At 48.1% G+C, this 7,500-nt stretch overlaps 1 long non-coding RNA gene across 1 annotated transcript in view; it reads left to right on the top strand.

Annotated features, from left to right (window-relative positions):
• LOC138353477 (uncharacterized) overlaps window positions 1–7,500 on the top strand; it is a 248,054-nt gene that overhangs the window by 116,133 nt on the left and 124,421 nt on the right. The window lies entirely within an intron of this gene.

Genomic DNA, 7,500 nt, shown 5'->3' with positions numbered 1-7,500 from the left:
TGTGAAGATGGAAGGGGGTAGTGGGATGGGAAGCCTGGGGACTGATGGGAGGGGTCCCTCTCGGGGAAAGGGGCTAGGGGGGGGCGCCTGTTGGGGGTGGGGTTCCCCTGTGGCAATGGGCTGGGGGGCGCCTATAGGGGGGGTCGAGGTGAACTTGCAATATTTCAAACTAAGTGTTTTTTTCCCCCCATGTGTGCTGAACTTTGGAGATAAACTTGTCTCCGGCTCAGCGGGGCAAACGGTTATTATGGGGAGTGAACTTGTAGGGTGAAGAGAGCCCTATGGGCGCTCTAGAGCTTCTGCTGGAGGAAACGGGTGTTGGCGAGAGGTCTTGGACGTGCTGGGGGAGTGGGGGGGGGAGTAAGCTGGGGAGAGGTTCTGAACGCCCTGGACCTGCTGGGGGAGTGGTGGAGAATAAGCTGCAGTGAGGCTTTGAATGCTTTGGACTTGACTGGGGGGGGGGAGGGGGGAGGAACAGTAAGCTGGGTGAAAGGTTAGAGCATTCTGAACCTGATGGGGAGGGAGGGTAAGCTGGGGAGGGAGGGTAAGCTGGGGAGGGAGGGGGGTAAGCTGGGGAGGGAGGGGGGTAAGCTGGGGAGGGAGGGGGGTAAGCTGGGGAGGGAGGGGGTAAGCTGGGGAGGGAGGGGGGTAAGCTGGGGAGGGAGGGGGGTAAGCTGGGGAGGGAGGGGGGTAAGCTGGGGAGGGAGGGGGTAAGCTGGGGAGGGAGGGGGGTAAGCTGGGGAGGGAGGGGGGTAAGCTGGGCAGGGAGGGGGTAAACTAGGGAGGGAGGGGGTAAGCTGGGGAGGGAGGGGTAAGCTGGGGAGAGACGGGGGGAGGGGGTACAAACGAAGGTACCTCCATCTCTGCCCAACTCCTCCGAGACAGCGAAGTCCTTCTTATCCAGTACTGATTACTTCCATTTCCTTAATAAAATGGTAACAAAGACTTAGCTCGTTATCTTGCCGACGGCCATTAGTTTGATTGGTAGTTTGGGACGCAGCTCCTCTGGTCTGCTGGCTGGCAGCTGATCAAAATATGGCCTGATTATTGATCATTGTTTAGACGCTCCGAACCTCTACCTTGCGATTTCTGATCAACGGATTAACTGTATTTTGTGTTGGTTGAATATAAGAGTATTGTAACGACCGCCGCCCTGGTCACAGACCCCAAGAAAGGTAACCGAGGACCATTTCAGAAACCTGGACCAGAAATGTCCAAATTTAACTACCAAGTAGGTGGTGTGGAGGTCACATTAAAAAGCAAAATCAATAAACAATTCAAACTCTGGCAGAGTCGAAGTCCGAAGTCGAAGTCCCACTCCAGTAGCACTTAATGTCTCGTGGGAGAGACGACTGACTGCCCTCTCAGCACCTGCAGGACACTTCTGAAGCAGCCAGTCACCTCTGTCAGGTCGCGGGAGAAGTTTTAGACAGTCAGGTCCACACATTGGGTCATGGCCAAGTCCTGCCGCACCTTGTAGCTGTCAAGTGTTGCCCGCTAAAGCTTACTCTTGCCCCCAACAGTTAGCTTTGCCAGAATAATATTGACAACTGGCTCGGGGTGGCTATGGAACCCTTAGTTAGGCCAACCTCTTCCCCAGCTCACCAAAGGAGGAGTAATTACTACTTAATCAAGGTTAATAACACTTACTTAAATGACTGATCATATACCACAGTCATCATCTAATATAATATATATATATATATATATATATATATATATATATATATATATATATATATATATATATATATATATATATATATATATATATATATATATATATTTTTTTTTTTAATATTTTATAATATTTTGGTAGTAGTCTTTCTTGTAAACATATGTTGTTGAATATGAACGAAAAGTTAAGATTAATAATTCTAACACGAATTTTCTCAATATTTCTTATGTTTTTCTTCACTGTCGGTGGTAATAAAAATATCAATTCTCCAAAATTCATTTTTTAATTGTCTGACGCCTGAACGCGTTTCGTAATGCTTATTACATTTTCAAAGACTTAATTTACACACAGATTCATCGAACTTATACTCATTTTGGGTGAGGTGATATGGTACAAAGTTTTGGGTGAGGTGAACAAACTTATGACAAACACAAGACGGAACATGAAACAATGCGTATAAATTAGATATGAGAACTGCATAAGGTCTATTGGCCCATACTTCCTATTATTGCTTCTATATTGGTTCGGCGTCTTGAAGTGGGTAGAATATAGTTGTGCATTAATTGGCTGGTGTTGACTTTTTGATGTGAAGTGCCTCACTGATGTCGAGCCGCCTGCTATCACTGTACCTATCGATGATTTGTGTTGTTTGTTAAGATTTCTCTGGTGATGGTCTGGTTGTGGGAAGAGATTATATGTTCCTTGATGGAGCCCTGTTGCTTATGCTTTGTTAATCGCCTGGAAAGAGACGTTGTTGTCTTGCCTATATACTGAGTTCTCTGGGGCTTACAGTCCCCAAGTGGGCATTTAAAGGCATAGACGACGTTGGTCTCGTTTAAGGCATTCTGTTTGGTATCTGGAGAGTTTTTTCATGAGTAGATTGGCCGTTTTTTGTTTTAATAAATTGTCAATTGTATTTTCTGATTTTTGTCTGTAGGGATAACGTTCCTATCAACAATATCTTTCAGGACCCTTTCCTCTGTTTTATGAGCCGCCGAAAAGAAGTTCCTGTAAAATAGTCTAATAGGGGGTACAAGTGTTGTGTTGCTTGACTCTTCAGGGGTTGCATGGCATTTCACCTTTCCATTTATGATGTCTTCAACGAAACCGTTAGGTAAGTCGTTGTTGACTAAGACCTACCTTACCCTACAGAGTTCTTCATCGACTTGCTTCCAATCTGAGCTGTGGCTGAGAGCACGGTCGACGTAAGCGTTAACAACACTCCTCTTGTACCTGTCTGGGCAGTCACTATTGGCAGAGGCACATTCCTATGTTGGTTTCCTTAGTGTAGACTGCAGTGTGGAAACCTCCGCTCCTTTCCATGACTGTTACATCTAGAAAGGGCAGCTTCCCATCCTTCTCCATCTCGTAAGTGAAACGCAATACAGAATTCCGCTCAAATGCCTCCTTCAACTGCTGCAGACATCTGGCATCAGGTACCTGCATAAAAATGTCAACATACCTGCAGTATATGGCAGGTCTCAAGACCATGTCAACTAAAACCCTCTGCTCGATGGTGCCCATGTAGAAGTTCGCAAACAGGACACCTAGGGATGGGGGAACCCATGGCGACCCCATCTACTTGCTTATACATGTGGCCATCTGGGCTCAAGAAGGGTTCCTCTTTAGTGCAGACTTGGAGTAGTTTCCTCAGTGTCTTTTCAGACATGTCAAGAGGAGTGCAACCTGGGTCACGATACACTCTGTCTGCTATCATCCTGATTGTTTCGTCCACTGGCACGTTGGTAAATAGTGACTCTACATCCAACGAGGCTCTTATCCCCGTGACCTGCGCTCCCCGCAGTAGGTCAACAAATTCCTTGGGAGACTTCAGGCTGAAAGCACAAGGCACGTAAGGAGTCAGCAACCCGTTTAGTCGTTTAGCCAGTCTGCATGTGAGTGTGGGTATCTGGCTGATGATTGGCCGAAGTGGGTTTCCAGGCTTGTGGGTCTTGACATTTCCATAGGCATACCCAAGTTTGTATTCCCCAACAACTTTTGGCAGGTGGAGTCCGGATTTCTTGGCATTCACAGTTTCGATCAATCTGTTTACCTTCGTTTTAAATTCGGCTACCTAGCCTAGCCTAGGCTACCTAGCCTAGCCTAGGCTACCCAGCCTAGCCTAGGCTACCCAGCCTAGCCTAGGCTACCCAGCCTAGCCTAGGCTACCCAGCCTAGCCTAGACTACCCAGCCTAGCCTAGCCTAGGCTACCTAACCTACGCTAGGCTTGACTAGGCTACCTAGCATCATGACACTATTTAGGCTCCGTCCTGCTCTGCCCTAAACAACTGCTTGTTCTTTAACCTACTCCTATCCCTCCCCCCCTCAGCCACTGACAATTCTTCAAGCTCCCCCCGTTTCTCTATCCCCCGGCTGTTAAATGAATATTAAGCTGCTCATAACCCCACAAACGCCTGTCAGCTAATGAAGTCAATCAGGGAATTAACATCACCACCACCACACAGTGGGCCTGGCCGCGGGGAGAGGCTACCAGGTGAACAACGACTCCAAAACATGAGATGCAAATGGCTGCTGCTTTTGCATTTCTTGGCAGATGCCGGTAAGTGAATATGGTAATGTTGTGGGTGGTGTGTGGGCGGTGTTATGGGTGGTGTTGGTGGTGTGTGGGCGGTGTTGTGGGCGGTGTTGTGGGCGGGGTGTGGGTGGTGTTGTGGGCGGGGTGTGTCACGCTGCCTAGCGGAGGGAGAGACATTGGATCGTCGCTTGGAGCCTAAACGCGCTGGGATTTCAATTTTTATCTGTCACACACACACGCACACGCACGCACGCACACACACACACACACACACACACACACACACACACACACACACACACACACACACACACACACACACACACACGTAGAGGTGGAGCGGTGGAGTCTGACTCCATACATGGATGCAATTGAAGATATGAGCCCAGTAGGCTCATGAATCTGTACACCAGTTGATTGACAGTTGAGAGGCTGAAGCTGAACCAAAGAGCTGAAGCTCAATTCCGGCAAGCACAACTAGGTGAGTACACACATACCAGAGAAGATGTAAACACTACGAATCTAAATCACGTCTTAAACTTGTTCATAGTTCATTTCCTCAACTCCCGGTACTGAACGTTTACAACATCTTGAGGTTATCTTGAGATGATTTCGGGGCTTTTTAGTGTCTCCGCGGCCCGGTCCTCGACCAGGCCTCCACCCCCAGGAAGCAGCCCGTGACAGCTGACTAACACCCAGGTACCTATTTTACTGCTAGGTAACAGGGGCATAGGGTGAAAAAAAAACTCTGCCCATTGTTTCTCGCCGGTGCCCCGGGATCGAACCCGGGACCACAGGATCACAAGCCCAGCGTCCTGTCCGCTCGGCCGACCGGCTCCCTGCCATATAATAATTCCCCCACAGGAAAAATTGGTTAGACAACATCTCCGTTCTCGCAATTAAACTCTTTGTTCTGTTTTTGTTTCATTATTATTTTTGGGCGGCAAATGTTGTCAACTCGAACTTGTTCTAACTCTCCCGTTTGACAGCCGTCTGGTCCCCTGGAGCTTGACGGCGGGTGATCTTGGGAGGGGAATGAATCCAAGGCTTTGTCGCGGCAAACTTGGCCACTTTGAGAGGAAGTCTGACACAGGAGAGAGCTCGCCAAAGAAGGGGACAAGGCAAAGGAACTATCCTGAGGACTGCGCCAAGCACTGAGAAGGGATCAGGATAGGGATTTGGGATGAGACGGTTGAGAGAAAGGAGGCTTTACGATCTGGCTTTACGCAGGTCGGCGTTCAATCCCCGATCGTCCAAGTAGTTGAGCATCATTCACTTTCCCTCCGTGCCATCCGGCTGGGCGGGTCTGTATGTAGCTGACTGGTCGATGAGAAGTTGGACTGGTCGGCTAGACTGTCTGTCCACTTGTGGCGTGGTGGCGCGAAACTGTCCGTGATGGCGATGTCTCATCACCAGGAAATCAATAGACGAGTGACATTGGGCTAGGACGAGAGGGAAGAGAAGAGAGGGAAAGGAAGGAAGGAAGAACAAAGAGGATTAGAAAAGGAGACGGGAAGGAAGGAGAGAGAGGGTACAAGAAGAGGAGTGGAGAGAGAAAGTAAGAGGAGAGAGGAGGGTAGGTGAGAAGACACACGTGGTGATGTGAGGGAAGAGGAGACCTAAAGAGAGGGAAAGGAACAATAGAGAAGAAGCAGGAAACGTGAGAGAGAAAAAAAGAGAGACAAAAAGAGTACAATCATTGAAAGCTAGAGTGACAAGAGTCTCTGACACAACCTCCGTCTCCTCTCCTCAAAACACCTCACCTATTCCACAGACAGTGGTTTCAAGGTGGACCTCGAAGGCACTGAGAACCCCAAAGACCCCAGAGGGCCCAGAGACCCCCCAAAGACCCCCCTGGAGGACCCCCCATACACATCAGGTTCTCATGGGACCAGGTGCAGGACCCTTCAACACTCCAGGCATACTTCACAACACTCTCAACATTCACACAGTTATACGGATGGCATCTTCCAAGACGCGCTGCATGATCTTGTTACAGATCACCAAGACTCGTGTGTCTTGTTGATCTGCAGTCAGAAGACTCGTGTCACCTTGCCACGAGTCTCTCCAGCAATTGTTGTCAACCAAATCCTGCCAAATTGGGTTATTTTTCTGTGGCTTGACAAGAGTCTTGGCGGAGTTCGATGTTCAGATTATTTGCTAAGGAGCGGGTGAGTGTGGGATGATATTATTCTCACGCGGCTGTGAAGTCGCCAGTTCCCATTAGTATAATTAATTGGTAGTGGTTATTCTGTCTCTGCCTGTCTTCCTGTCGGTCTGTGTCTGTTCTCGGTCAGTTCGCCTCTGTTAGTTTCTTTACAAGTCTGTCTCTGTGTTCCTTTGTTTTTCTGTCTTGCAAAGGGGAGAACAGACAAGAACTAGCTGCCTTAGACTCTGTGAAGGGGGAGTGCAGAGTGTGTCAAGAACTAAGTGATGCTAAATATCCCCATCACACAGGATGGTTAGTCATACAGAGGCACGTGATCAGTAGTCTGTACTGATAAACTCTGGCTGCATTATGAGGATATCCTCAAGAACACGAGAGGTAATAAAGTCCAAAGCTTCAGGTACCTCATGCTAACGGGTCTGAATGGTCTAATAACTGGGCATTCAGTGATGTAGTGCGGGAGATCATGCCGTAGTTCCTGCTCACAGAGTTTGCAACTGGAGTGCTCAGGATTGGGAGACCCGTCACCTGCAGCCACCTGCCACAGGTAACGGTAACCCAACCTGATCCTTGCAACCACTGTGTCGCACAGTCTAGTGGACGTTTTGTGCTGTCCATAGATGTAGGTTTCAGATCTGAACAAATCATAGCTTTTTATACCTGTGCTTTCAAGTCGTTGGGAGTCAGTAATTTCTCTCCTATCAGACCTGAGTGTTTGGACCAATAAAGTTTTGACAGCAGAGATGGGGATACCAAGGTCTAATTTACTTCACAAAGCTTTGTTACATGAACAAATCCACAAGGGCCGTGACGAGGATTCGAACCTGCTTCCGGGAGCATCCCAGACACTGCCTTAATCGACTGAGCTACGACAGGGTTAAAAGAGTTGAAACCGAAGTTCTATTGAACTTATGGGTGTTTGTTACATGTTTGTCTGCAATGTTTGTGTCATTATGGTGGGATACATTTATGTGAGATGATATCCAATCAAGAGAGGTTCTAAACCCTTTAGAATCTTCAGAGGAGCAGACTTTGAATCACAAAATATTATTCCTCCTCCAATGTTTTTTAATGTGCTGGTAGCTAGGTGTAATGCTGCTAGTTCTGCTTGTGTGGAG

This window comes from Procambarus clarkii, chromosome 58 (assembly GCF_040958095.1).
Source record: "Procambarus clarkii isolate CNS0578487 chromosome 58, FALCON_Pclarkii_2.0, whole genome shotgun sequence".
In the NCBI taxonomy this organism is placed as follows: domain Eukaryota; kingdom Metazoa; phylum Arthropoda; class Malacostraca; order Decapoda; family Cambaridae; genus Procambarus; species Procambarus clarkii.
This window is presented reverse-complemented; position numbering and strand designations above follow the sequence as displayed.